Here is a 14,912-nt window from a genome sequence, read left to right as displayed (position 1 = left end):
GAACTTGTGAGGTACCCTGGCTAGGAGGCACTCTGTGCTAGGGGTAAAGGTTTGCCTTCTTAAAGGGACAGAGGGCTGCTACTTTGTTATTATGATGTTATAGCCCAGGGGCTTATGTTTTGTTGTTTTTCAAACCAGAGGTTTAGGATGAGGCTGGGGGGGGTGTGGTACGGAGCCCTCATTAGTGCCCAGGGAACACTTGACTACCTTGAGCCCTGCGGAGTCACACAAGGGCCAGGGACCTAGTAGACAGGGGCCAGGGGCCCAGTGACTGGAAGGGACAGACTGAAGCAAGCGTCTCAAAGCCAGTTCCAACACAGTGGGCCCATGCTAGAAGGTGTAGCTAGATTAAAGGGGCAGAAGCCGAGGAGGCGAGAGCCCCAACAGAAGGAACGCCAACAGAAGGAGCCCCAACATGAGGCACGGGGTATGGTAAAGGGGAGGATTTGGAACCACAGAATTAGCCCTTAAGGGTCAAGCTGCCTTCAGTGGCATAGTTACCAGTGAAGCCCAACAAGGGACATGGGCACAGGCAGTGACTAGAGGAACCCAGTGGGACTGAGGCCTCATGAAAGCCTGTGGGCAGCCTCCCTACATATTATAAATAACACCAAGGCTTAGCAGGAGAGACAGGAAGGCACCCTAGGAGTGGAGCAGGGCATGGTCTCAGAGCTACCAGGGGCCATTACAGCCACCCCTGGGACCCTGATATGTTATAGTCCCACTGATGCCCCTCTGGCTGCCCAGGTCCCATCCCGGCTGCCCTGTGTGTATCTGCTAGCAAAGTTTTGTGTGGGTGGGGTCACAGTTAGAGCCATACCCCTCATTCCCTTTGTGGCTGCTCCCCTGCTGATACCTGGGTCCTTTTCCCCAGGTGTCTGGTCCTTCATGGTGTTCTCTGGCTCACCAGAGCTCCCTGCCCCAGGACGGGTCTCTGGCTCCAATGATGCAGGTAAGTAAGTGCTCAGATGCCACAAGGTTTTCCCTGCTGCAGTCTGAACACCCATGCTGCCCAGCAACCAGTACTGCTGCCATCGCACTGGGTCTGTCTTGAGTATGGAGAAGGCTTTCAGGGGCACACTTGGTGCTTCCTCCTTTACTCTGCCCCTGGATGCAATCGGTGAGTTCCTTTTATCTTGGGAGATCTGAGGGACTGAACCAATCTGCGGTCCCTCTTCTGACCGCATGACGCCAGTCCCTGCAGACTGGTCAGATGGATGCTGGTGGTATGGTGAGTGGGGCACAGGCCTGCCACAGTCCATAACATGTGTGGGAAGGGTTCAGTCTGTCCCTCTGCCTCACTTCTGGCTAGTGGTCTCAGGCAGCTGTCTTCATATTGGCAATGGCCCATGATGTGCTTGATGTAAATGTTCCCTGACCATTGGATGGTACCAGATGCTATAAAGTGCAACATCAGTTTCATGTAGCAGTAGGGTACTCTGCAGGCTTGTGGGACACTCTCATTGCTCAAGTCATGCTCCAAGTGCCCCAATGATCAGCGCCTGCACTGGGACATCATAACACTTCTCCCTCAGGTATCAATTCTCAAGCAGGATAGTTACATCACTCATCAGGAACTTTTTATTGTCTTTGTCCATTACACCAATGTTTCAGCACTCCTGCTTGTCACAACCTGAGCCATCATGATTCATAGCTGCTGTCCTGACTGACTTCAAGATGGCCTTAACCAGCAGGTCTTGTACAACAGTGTGTCATAGTTGCCATGCTCTCCTGTTGGGCTTGCAGCCACCCAGGACATGGAGCAGGGTCTTACTGTCATACCTGCACCTCTACCACCTCTTGACTCACTGTCCACAGCAGATGCACCATTGAGTGGGAGGCAGTTGAGACGGGCCTGGTGGATAAAGTGCCAGTCTGTTTAGCACATGAAACTTCTGTAGGCCATGAAGTGGTTGGTGGTAGGTCACTTCGCAGTGACATCAAAGAATTTACCCTGGTCAGATTTTGACTTTAGGATACTGATGTATTTGTCCCACACAGCATACTTCAGGAACCATTCTAGGTAGGTCCTGACATGGGATATGACAATGATTTGATTGGAGGTTGGGGCTGGGAACAGCAAGATCCCCAGCTGCTGCTGCTGCTCTTTGCACTCTGTCCAGCAGCAACTAAGGTGCTTCCCAAGGCACTATGTCGCATTGTGGGCTCAGCTCCACAGCAAGGCAAAGTTCCCACTGCCTTGCTTGAACCTGCTCAGAAACATGGCCAGGTCCTTGTTGGATGGCATTCTGGTGATCCTAGTCTTGGTGGTCTCCTTCAGGGCACCGGCAGCGATACTACTCACCAGTTTAGCTAGATCCTGCTCTTGAGAAGTCAACAAGAGTTTTACAAGTTAATTCAGTGGGTGCCAAGTTGGGTTCCTAGTTTGTAGTTTTCCATTACTTTTATATAACTGTAAACATATCATGGGTTTTATTTGCTTCTTTTGATTAAATGAAGTATGCTTAAGCAGATAAAAATGGAAAACTGAAATTATATTTATGGGGGGAAACATATTATATTCATTTTGCACCCAGTTGGTTGCAGCAGCAAAGAAATTGAGTTCATAAGGACTTGTTGCACTGTGTCTGCATGAAGGAAAGCTATTTATGTATTGTCAAAATGGAGGAGGTACGTTTAAAATGTACAAAGTCAATCCTGCACCTTTTCTAGATCAGTGGCAAAGTTTGTTGACATTAACGGTACAGGATCTGGACCTATATTTTTAAAGAGGTGGATGGTGAGAAGTGAATCTCCAGCAGGGTCATCCACTCTGGTGATCCTTGTGTGACTTATGCACCTGCTGAAGTCAGTCCCATGGTGAGATCACAACCTTCAGCCTTCACCGATTTTTTTCAACCTTGCTCAGAGCTTCTAATATCTTTTTATTGGTTGACTTTTCCCACTTTTCTGCCTCCTTCTGCAAGTGAGTAGCAGTCAGAACTGATGCAGGAGTAAGGAAGAGCTCTTCTCTTTGTTCTACCACACCAAATTCCTCTTGACTGCCCAGGGGAATAGAAGCTCTGGATACCAGTATCAAAAAAGCTCAGGATGCTCGTCTCATATGTGAAGTACATGAGAAGATCATGCTTCTCCCCCTCTTCTTTCACTATTTCTGCAACAGCACGTCTGAGAAAAAGGAAAGGGGGTGAAAGATCCCTTTATCTGAAGTCCTCTCTCCCAGAGGCCTGGAGAGGCAAGGAAGTAAATATTGATGCTATTACAGCCCCTGTTACAAGTAGCATAATTAGGGGTGGGCAAGAGGGGCACCCACCCTGGGTGCCAAGTTAGCAGGACCACCAGAATTATCCTCCATTCCTGCAAAGTCTGTGCTCTGGCAACATTGCCATGCCAAGAACTTCAAAACAGTTCCCAGCTGTTGTGGTTTTAAGACCCACAGAACCAGGGTGGGCAGAGCAGGTGCAGCAGCATCTCTGATGGGATGGTTTTGAAGTCCCTAGTAAGGCTGCTGCCCCTTGGGCCACCCCCTCATGTCTTGGAACAGCGCCCCCCTCCATCCTTGGGTCTTTGACCCTATGCTCTCTCCCCCCAGCTCTCAGAACCTGAATGACCCCTCCCCCTCCAGATCTCCAACAGGGTTTGCCCTAAGTACAAACTTGGCTTGTTATACCATTGCCTAGAACTGCAGGAAAAGCTGAGGTAGGGCTGAGAGTAGATATGGAGCTAGGGTGAGGAGACCTGATATGTGGTTGATGAGGTGGGATGTAGGATGTGTGATGGAAAGGCTAGGATCGGCCACAGAGTCAGTTGGTTCAAATATGTGGGTCTCCGGACATCATCAGGCAGCATGTTATTACACATCTGTGTAATTCTGTGCAATTAAGACATTGGGAGAGTTAGCAACACTAATTGTTACACATATACATTGGGGTTGGGTATGGGGGGGATACAAATTAAAAATACGGACAAAAAATAAAACAACATAATATCCTAAAGAAGAAAATCATCATTTTGGAGCTAGTCATGATTTTTGGAGGGTCAGTTTTTGAACTTCTGAGGTAGGTAGCGCTTCTGATGTGGAGGGGGAAGGAGGGTTAGAACTTAACACTATCTTATATCAGAGTCATCTAACACGTATGATCCCTCAGAGGATGTACAAAATCTCTGTAAGAGGGGTGGATGGGATTTAGCCAAGTATACTAACAAAAACACGATGTGCCTTCCTCCTAAAATTTATGCTATTGGCTATAAAATATATTTATATACCCACACAGAATGATGATAATTATAGAATATGATCTTGATAAATTAGAGAAGAAGACCTAAACCAAAACAGTACATGATTTCTAATTTTAAACTGAGACCACAGTGATGAAGGTTTTAAACAGGCAAACTGCCATTAAAAATCAATAGGAGACTTTCTAGCTAAAAACAGCAGGACCAGGCCCAAATTTCCTTGCAGATATGCAACATCAAGTGTATTAAATTGATACAGGATTTTTTTAAGTCTGAGATAAATAGTACAGCTCTTTTTTTATTACAAAGTGTCTGCTAGTTTATTGCAGGTGGAACAGGGAGACAAGTTTTGACCTGTTACAAAGGATGTTCTGTGAATACTTACCAAAATTCAAGACACAGGGTGTCAGAGAAATGACATCATTAGGCTGTCTCTCACCACCAGGAACTCCCCGCACCTGCAAGGAAAGTTTAATTATTGACCGGAAATGAAGAAAGAGCGTGAAGCAGTTAAAAGATTGCTGTCAGTAAGCTCCATCCCCGGAAAGGAACAGAGGAAAAGAGAGCAGCCAAGCAGAGTTGCAAAAATCTGTGCAGAGGCTCAGAATCTCACTGACAGCAGCTTGCAAGAGCGAAAGTTGCTACTTGGAGCCACAGAGGGAACTTACCTGTGGGAGAGAAAGGCAAGCCCTCTTCTTTACTCTGGGAGGATTCATTGATTCGGAGACTACGAGCCTGAGGCTAAGAGAGACTGATATAAAAAAGGGACGGTTAAGGTGAATTAGGCTGATGCCAGTCCACTGGCTACAAGGACTTTGATATCATATACATGGACTTTAAATGAGTGGTATACTGTACATGTGATCACAACAGATATAACCCCAAGAAGTATTAGTGAAATAAATATAAGCTTAGTTTAGGGTTGAACCAATAGAGATTTTTGGGCCAGATACCAATATCCAATTTTTAAGGAGGCATATCTACCGATCTGATTTCTGATACAGCTGCCTCCAGCTGGTAAGTCCATTGTGGTGGAAGGGGAGGGGGGAAGAAAGCGGGGGGTAGATCAACCCCCACCCTGCAGTGAGAGAGGGGATAGGGGCAGGGGCAGGTGCTGCCCAGCTAAGGCAGGGCATGGGATGGACCTGCGGCTTGTGGGGGCTCCCACTGCTGTGCACACCCCGGGAAGGCATGGGGGGCATGTGCCCCCAGATCTTCGTGGGTGGGGGGCAGGTGAGCTGCAGCTGCAGGCTGGAGCCAGGGCTGTGCCGGGCTCTTCTTGCTGGGGCCTGGGCTCAGGGCAGGGGCTATGGAGGGGGCTGCAGCCACCCCAGATTTCACTATAGCACCACTCCCAATGCTGCTGCCACTGTGTGCCTGGCACAGCCCTGGGTCTTCCCAGCTCAATCCCCGCCTCCCCACACATGCCAGGAAGAGCACCGGGCATGTGGTGGCACTGGGAGTGGCACTACAGCAAAATTTCAGGTGGCTGCAGCCCCCCATGTATTCCCTGCTCCAAGCTCAGCCCTTGGCGAGAACAGCCCTGTGGAGCCCTGGCTCCAGCCCACAGCTGCAGCCCATCTGCCTCACCACACACAGATCTGGGGGCACATGCCCCCCTTGCACTGTGCCTTCCTCAGGTGCATGCAGAGGTGGGAGCCAACCCCTGCCATGAGCCATGGGTCTGTCCTGTGCCCCACCCCACTGCAGCTGGGCAGCACTTGCCCCTACCCCTGTCCCCTTTCTCACTGCAGGCAGGGTTGATCTTCCCCACCCCACCATGTCCCTCCCCTTCCCCCTCTCCTTTCACCACAATGGACTTACTAGCTGGAGGCAGCTCTCCATGTTGTGGGGCTCTGCTCCTCACTGCCTGAGTACTGTGCTGGGACTACATGCACAATGGGCATTTATCGGCCAAATTATCGGCCCCATCAGGCCGATTTCCAATACAGCCAATTTTGTTTATATCAGTACCAATCCAATATCAGACCAATGTATCGGTGCATCTCTAGCTTAGTTTATATGGTCCTGAATCTGCTTTTGTTTACTTATTTATACATTCTCCCATCAAGGTGTGGCAGAAGAATTATCAAAAGAAGACCACAGTCCTATTTACCAAATGAAGAAGGAAAGACTTTAAGATATCTAAATACCTGTTATAGCAGGGTTTCCAGAACTGTTAAATGCAAATTAACAACTTTCTCCTGTAATTTGACAAAAATGCCTGTTCTTAATTTGATAGTTTTCAGTGATCTTGCAATTAAAGCCCACTCAAAGTTCATTTATATTAATAATTGGAAGGAAATTTGTTACAGCAGATAAGAAACAACACACAAAATTTGTGCCATTATACCTGTGTCAGGAGTGTGATTCCCCTCCGCTCACCCCAACCAAGATGGCTACAACAACAAAAAATTATATAGGTGAACTTATACTGGACAAAAGTCTTTTTGCCAGTAGAGTTTATTCTGCTCATCAAAGTGGTTTAAGCCAGGGTAATAGGTAAGACCCCTTGGAAACTCAGTCTATCTTGAAGAATTAAAAGTTTATCACCCCCTGGAACCACCTTGTAAAGTCAGTGAAACTGACTCTACTACTTTCTTTACAAATTTCAATTGCATTTGCTTCGTAAATGTCCCTTCCAATTATATTTAAAAGCTTGGTCAGTCACTGTCTGTGTGCAGCAGATGTACTGTCAGTCTCTCCTACCACACAGCAGTGTTTCATCACGCACACACTTTCTACATTCGCCACCAAAGCACCATTCTAAGAGCAACATATAAATAACACAAAAGTACTATACAATGCAAGGAGGTCTTGTTGGTCATTTGTTTTATTTATAGATGCTGCCATACTGTTTAGCACTGTAATATCTGAGTGCCTGTATAAATTACTGGTAATAAAAGTTTTATATCTTTCATGCTTTCAGGAGGAAGTAAGTCAAAGAATGTATGGATCAGTTTTGATGCATGAGGCCAGTTCTTGTAATGCTAAGTAATATGGATTGGTTTATGAAGCTTTGAATTTGTATTTGATAAAATTAAAATATATACATGCACACCTTTAAAAATCATTGTACATTATACAAATATCAAATATTGAAGTTTTCCCATCATAACAGTCATCGGCATCAGAATTTTTTTCTTTATTGTTACAATGCACTGTGATTAAAATGTATGGATGAATTGGTAATCAAAAGGTAAAATAGTAGAACAAATTGCTAATGTATTATGGCATGTTTTTAATTCTGACTATATTGTCCTTTGAAAAATCATTGCTCTGTGTCACAAACCACTAGTTTGTCAAATATATATGATGTTTATACCTACAGCAGAGCATTTTTTTGCAGAAGTGGTGGATTGTTTTAGGTCTTTTGTGAATTTTTCTATCACTAAAAGAGGAACCAAGGGAGGCAAAGTTAATTAAGTCTCTTAAAGATCTGGGTTCTGTTTTCTTTAAATTTTGTTCATGTGACCAGATTTGGGAGACACTTGCTTTTGGAACTGTAAAAAAAATAGTAACAGTAAAAATTCTCTAGCAGTCACTGATACCTTATAAAAATGGGTAGTACTATGATACAGAGAATCTCTTGTGCAGTGTAGTAAAGTATACTACAGTTCTAATTATATGTTTTGAAAAAAGTTAAGAAAAGAAACATTCTTCAAGTCAGAAAATAGAATCTTTGATTATATCTGTGAATTTACAAAAGCCTTTTCTATGATAATGCAAATTGGATTGTTTTGAATACTGAGCATATATATATTCACATTCCTCTGAGCTTCTATTTGATATTGGTTTGCCAACAAAGTAAATATCCACTATACGTCTAAATCAGTTTGTATGTACAGGACTGGAACTATAGCTTCCAAAAGGGCTCCAAGTAATTACAACTAAATTTACCATCTTAGCCACTGTATTTTCATTGGTAAAGCAATATGATCTCCATTTTGACAAGTATTTCTGAAGCAGGATCAAAACAGTCAGATCATTTCTAGGCCCTACATTTTTGAAAGGCTAACAAAGGAAAAAAAGAGCCCTTGATCTCACTCATGGCAGCAATATGATGAATTGCAGTGTTCAGTCAATGCCTTGAAGAAGTTGACAATATCATCCATAACTCCATGGTTTCTCCCTGTCTACCCCTTTGTACTATTCACAGTATTTGAGAAAAAAAAGTACTGAAAAAAATGCAAAGTGAACATATACTTCAACATGAAAGTGCTCCTGGAGAAGAGACTATAGCTGTAGAAATACCTCAAGAGATAGGGGAAAAGGAAATATTAGGGAAAATAGATCTGATTAGTCATACACAGTGAGAGAAGGACTGCAGCTGTGAGGTATTCTGTCCTAAAGTTAGAAATAGATTCCTTCATTGTAGTTAATGGCTGCTGGCTAATATACTGCAAACAGTGCAAACACTCATTCTGAAGCTCTTTTTTTAAAGACAGCTAAATTCTAGTACCCATCCGTACTGAACATTCTTTGTAAATCCACAGATACTTCTGAATAAAGCTAAAACTGTGATCTAGACCCTCAAATGCAAGGATATTCAGAATTAAGCCTGAACCACCATCATCAAGCCTTTCCCCCTCCCCCTAGTACCTAGCAGTTCTCTTTATACGTGTTTCCAGCTGGAGCTGCTGTTTAGAATTTTTGTTTCATATAATTTCCAGGACTTGCAATATGTTTTAAACAGTAAATTACCTTTCACACAAGGTTTATGACAAATACGTTAAACATTATCTCAACTTTGCAAAAAGAACCCCACAATATAAGCTACAGACAGAAAGGATTCTAGAACAGAATAGACCTTAAATATTTAACAGCTAGTTCCATGTTTAGTTACATAGCTGAAAACTTCAGCAAAAGATTGCCGGTAAACTCCTCGGATTTGTTAATGAAAGGACGGGTATAACGAAGGACAGTAAAGAGCCATTAATAGCCACTGCAGGAGACCCAGTACAGCTTTCTCTGTATTTACTCAGATCCAAAATAAGGTTTCTTCCCTCCTGTCAATGTGGGGGTGGGTGGGGAAGCCTTTTCTTAGATTTGAGTACCTGCCTAGGGTAGGCAGCAGCTCAGCTCTGGCTTTCGCCCTCCTAAAATTGGAGATTAGCTGCTGCCTGCCCTGGGGTAGGTGGCTCCTATGGCAGTCGGAGGAGCACAGGGAGAGTGCACAGTGCGGAGTATGCACAGGGGAGATCCATGATGTGCAGTTTGGTAGGAACATGAAGATACCACATCACCTGCCCTCCCCTGCCCACCACCACATGCGGCTTAGAGGGAGCCAGAGCAGAGCTGCCCAGAAGATAAGAGGCAGGAGGGTGCAGGTGATAGGACCTGCAGGGGGTGGAGGACAGGTACGGGCATGGGGGGGCAAGGGGCAGAGGAGGAGGCAGGAAGGGGTCTGGCCCTTTGTCCCCTGCTGCTGCTTTCTCTGCCAGAACAGTATGGAAGACAAATTTAAGATGACCCTCCAAGAATTAGATCCAACACTACAAAGCTATAAAAAAATATATAATTTTCCATGTGTAGAATCTAGTTATTGGAGGGCCATCTTAAATTTGAAGTCATCTTGGATTCAGGTAACTATGAAATAGCCATTGAACGGATGCTGAGGAGGTAGAGGTACTGTAAACAATTCTGTTGATGGAAAAGAAAGGTAAGCAGAATGTCAACAAGTGCAGTAGGTTCTTGCATACAGTTTTGGAACATCCAGTGCCAAATCTAGAATATCACCTGAAGGTGGGATAATGGCTTTGCCTCTATTTAGGGTGTTTACCTCTGCTACAAATACTGAGACCTTTCTGCTTGCACCAACATTCTTGTTGCCTTTTGTGCAGAAAGGGTGCAACTTGTTCTTTGCCCCCTCATACTTGTGAGAGAGCAATCAGAATCTAGCCCACTGGTGGTCTGAAAATTTGCATGGCACAAACACAGCTTATGGTCTGTATGTAGCTAGTTACTGGCCCATCAGCTTCTGAAGTTTAAATTTTCTTTTAAAAAGAAAATGTTCCTAGCCCTTTTGAATGTAAAGAGAGTGACTGAATGAGACCTGATACAGCTTTCTCCAAGTTTTCAGACCATTTGAAAATGAGTACCCTTTTCCCAATGGTAGAGTGCAAAATTAGAAATAGAATTTTCCTATATTTTAAACAATAACTTTCAGCTTCAAGCTGAGAACTAGCCAGAGAACTGTTAACTCAATTTCTTTATTGTTTGCTCATTTGTTTTACAGGGAATCATGTGCATCTGAAAAATAGTGTTGTCACTACAGTGCTAGAATACACAAACTGAATAAATCATCTGAGAAAATGATTGAGCTTCCCCTCTATAAAGCACTTATTGTATTTTTTTTACCTGCAGGCTTGAGAACATAATTGAAAAGAAAAGCAATAGAAAAGCAATCTCCCTCACTCTACCGCTCACAGAACTAGGCTTTGTTTGGTACTCTGAAATGTGGCAAAGTATAACTAGTATATGCACAAAATTATGGTATCTTCTTCAGCATATTTAGGACAAGCAAAAGAACATTCAGAGCTAATTTTAAGCAGCCTTCAGAATGCAGTATAACACCTATTAACTCACTTCTACTTAATCCATTGCAGCCTGGTATTTTTAGACACCAGCATGCAATTCAGCAGTACTTCAGCCTTTTTTTTTCCTTTTTATTTTTTTATTTTTTTTGTAGTGGATGACACAACTGTATCCCATTTTAATTTAGATTTTTAAAAAATAATAGGCCTTGTCTGCACACAACAGTCTTACTGAATTTACTGAACTAGTTTAGAAACTGACTTAGTTAAATATACGCGACTCCCATCCTCTACCTGCAACTCTACCTACTTCCACTGCGTATTGTCCTTTGGTTTTAGACTGCTTTTTATCAGTTTAGAATCTGTCAGGGGATCAGATTCATCCTGTAGTCCGGATCAGATTACCTTGATGAGAATTTTGTCTAATTGATCTTCTATTGAATCTCAAGGTGTAGTAGGTTCCTGTCCTGTAGTTGTAGGACTCAGTGGGAATATCTACATGAGATGTTTACTGTGGAGTTGCCTAATTAGCTCCGCAGTAAAGTCTCCACATCTGCATGTGTGGCCCTATTAGTTTGCAGTAAACTAATAAACACCACCATAGGTTTGTCCTTGTAAATACAAATGCTATCCTGCAGTGGTGTTATTTACTGTACCGCAACACATATGTAGATCCTGATGGGGCTGCCTGCTGCACTGAAGCATCCTCGTGCCCCAGCCAGCCCCTCCACAGCATGTTGAGCTGAGTCAGAGCAGCCCCAGGCTAGCAGGCTGATCCCCCAGGTTGCCTACCAGCTGGGGCTGCTCTGACCCTGCTCAGCATGCTGCAGTCCCAGGCGCACATGTAAATGTAGTGCCTGGGAGCAATAAATTCTGGCACATCAGTATGTGCCAGAGTTTATTGCTTTGCATTAATTAGAAATGTAGAGGCACCCAATGATTCTCAACCAGGGTGTGATGAGATCTTTTAAGGGTGCTACACAATGTTAGCACTGTTAGATATGCAAATAATTACATGAGTCACAAGGTAAACTTACAGATTCTAAATAGGAATCCATAGTGTCAAAAACATTTTGGTCTGCTGTGGGCTTTCTCAGGTCTTTGCAAGAGATGACTTGCTCTATTAATTTTCTGTAGTCAAGAAATGAGTGAAAGCTAAGGGATGACATTTTCTGAGGGGTACCTTGAATCTAAAAAGGTCAAGCACCTCTCCTGTAGACCTACAGAGCTTTGTGCAACACAGATCAAAATCAGGTAAAATATGGTAATAAAAACAATAAAACCCAAGAAAAATGATCAGATTTTGAAAAAGGGTTGAGACTTCACTCAGAACTCTCCTTTCATTTTGCCTCAGGCAAAGCTTGTCTGCCAGAGTCTTACAACTTACTATTACTTATTATTTGTTATATAAGAAGGGCTAGTGCATCCACTTGAGACTTGGCCTCAACTATGACAGGCATTGTATATGCATGGCAGAGAGACACTGTATGTCTCCAGTGTAGGCCAAGGGTATTGGCTGCTAATATTACTTTGCCCATCCATTGAACTACAGTATTATCGTTTTTTATATAGGATTGCGCATGAATCAGGACCCTTGGTAGCTTCGGGGCAGTAACTGTGATAGCCTGCAAATGGACAAGACTGGCATAAATCAATTTCTCACAGTTTCAGCCTAAGCAGCGGTTTTTTTTTATTTTAAAAGGACATCTGAGGAGAAACTGGAAAGGGTTAGTGCCATTTCAGATAATAAGGAAAGAAAACTGATGTATCAGACCTAGTTAGGAACCAACTCAAGGAACAAGAGCACCAAGGGGGACACAGTGACATTTAAGAAACTGTAGTGCATTAAGAACCACTAGAAGCAGCAAAAAAATGAATGAATGCTGGAGCTAATTTACTTCAGAAGCAGTAATGGAGCCTGTACATCCATTACTGGTATCATACTGTTCAGGCCCTTCCTTCAGGATGTTTTTATTTATCAAACATAAAAACTCAGAAAATAACATAAGCAACATTTTTTCCTTTGCCAAATCATGATGCAAAAGCTATACCTTACTCCCAGTCCCCTGTCTCCCACAGCAATCCACTTTCTTCCTACAGATCCCTCTTCAACTGAGTTTTTAACCCTCTTGTAGGAACCACTTGGCCCTTAATGGCAAAATGTGCTGATACCCTTTCTCAAATCCAAACAGCTGTTTTCAAAAGGACTTGCTTATGATCAGGGCCCTCGGGCTCTCAGATGTGAAGATGTGGGTAAAAAGCCTGATATTCCATAGGCTGTGGAATGAGATGGACCACCTGGGCCATGGCCTGACAAACTTTTAGCATGTTAATTTATATTATAAATTAAAAAATCAGCCTTATAGGTCTACTTTGTGGTACAGAGATGCCCAAACTAGCTTGACTAGGGGTAGCTGTAAGATCAGAACAGCACAGAATTCCACATTTATCCTCCTGGGAAGAAGGGTAAATTAGCCCATATGTATCATCATGTTGCCATAACTAATCTGCTTCCAGTACCTATGTAAGCTGGTTTAAGGTTGACGTACGCTACACTTCATTCTGCAGAGTAAACTTAATCATCACTAGATCATATATGAACATACAAACAATATATGGTCAGATAGCTAAGCATGGACAGAAACAATTCTAGACTCCCAGTGCTTCAGCTCTGTGAAGTCCTCATTTGTCAGAGTTGGTAATATGAAATTATTTATGATGCAGTCAAATTCTGATGAAGAAGAAAAGAGATATTTGAAAATCTGGAACAGCCCCCTGGATGGCTTGGGATTTTTTTTGGGGGGGGGATAGGGGGGGAAGAGGGTTCCTGGGGTTGAGTTTCTCCCTGCCATTATATAAAACCTGTTGAACCTTTCCTCAACTTTCTTGCTGGTTTGCTCTTTTAACATCCTTGATTATTTGTAAGTCTACTATTAAAAATGACCTATATAAATAAATTAATTTAATGAATAAATGATGAGAGAGAGAGAGAGAGAGAATAAATGTGTGAGCGTGTGTAGGTGGATGACATAAAGAAGCAGGATGGCGGTAGCAGCAGGAGCCATAATTTCATATGCCGTCACCGTCAGAGCACCAGGAAAGAGCAAGGGCATGAAGTCCCTGATCCTGTGAGCCACTGAGCACCTTGCTCTTCTATAATTTTCAGTGAAAGTTGAAAGTGCTCCTCATCTTGCCCACATAAGCTGTAATAATGGACAAAGAGAACAGTGAAGTATCTCCTTATTTGTTATTTTTCAGCTGTATCAATCCAGGAGGGAACTTTTCCATTCAGATTCAGAGCTGATGTGGAGTCACCTCAGAGGTGTTGCTCTAGCCTAAGTACCGGAATAGACCCTTTGATGTTAAAGCCTCTATTCCATGGGAGAAGATGGCTGGTAGATCCAAAAACTGTCCAATCCACTGGTGCTACTCCACTCCATTCTAGTCCCACATCCTTTCTGTAAAAAAGCATTCAAGACTTTGGGCTCCACAGTGTAGGGAAAGTACTAACCTCATTCTGTGAGCACCCACATCTTGCCCCACAGTGGAAATGCACCAGTTTGCTATCTTTGAGACCATCCTTGCCAATGGAAAAGGGTAGGATTTGCCCCTCAATACAAATAAATGGCATCTTAATTATATGCATACATATTAGAAGTTGAATAGTTCACACTGCCTTGGCCACAGTTGCTGTTAATCAGGACTACAATACACAATAGCATATGTTTTTTCCCTTTCACCTCTGCTCTCATTATCACTGCAGCAATCTGGTATCTAGAGTACCTTCTTGAATACAGATTTTCTTGTTGACCACTACCTTTAATTCCTTTAATGCATTCACTTCTTCTGGTGGATTGGTAGACTTATCAGCACCAGTTAAAGAGTCTCTAAATGTGCCTAACGAGCCAATTCCTAGTCTCTGCATATTCTTTCCCCAATTAACTGTTTAGCTGTCAGTTATTTGCTTTATCTGCTGAAATATTTATAAAGTAAAATAGTTCAATAGATAGAAACTGTTAACATTGATTGGAATTTGAACATGAGAAGCCAAATCCTCCGCTGGCCTGCTATTTTTTTATGGCTGTAAAAAAGATATTGCCCCCAGTAAATAAGAAATTTCCAAAGCACTAAGGTACACCCTCAGGGCATGGTGCAGCAAACTGTTACATGCACATATCT

At 43.2% G+C, this 14,912-nt stretch overlaps 1 long non-coding RNA gene across 1 annotated transcript; it reads right to left on the bottom strand.

Moving 5' to 3' along the window:
* Nucleotides 1-1,563: 1,563 nt before the first annotated feature.
* LOC109305914 lies at nucleotides 1,564-4,942 on the bottom strand. Its single transcript, XR_002099763.1, has 3 exons — nucleotides 4,866-4,942; nucleotides 4,583-4,655; nucleotides 1,564-3,129 (listed from the first exon to the last, which is right to left on the bottom strand). It is a non-coding gene; the product is annotated as an uncharacterized LOC109305914 (long non-coding RNA).
* Between the last annotated feature and the right edge of the window lie 9,970 nt (nucleotides 4,943-14,912).

Source organism: Crocodylus porosus, unplaced genomic scaffold, assembly GCF_001723895.1.
Source record: "Crocodylus porosus isolate Cpor-Errol unplaced genomic scaffold, CroPor_comp1, whole genome shotgun sequence".
Taxonomy (NCBI): Eukaryota; Metazoa; Chordata; order Crocodylia; family Crocodylidae; genus Crocodylus; species Crocodylus porosus.
The sequence above is the reverse complement of the archived record's forward strand: the minus strand, read 5'-3'. Positions and strand labels throughout refer to the sequence as shown.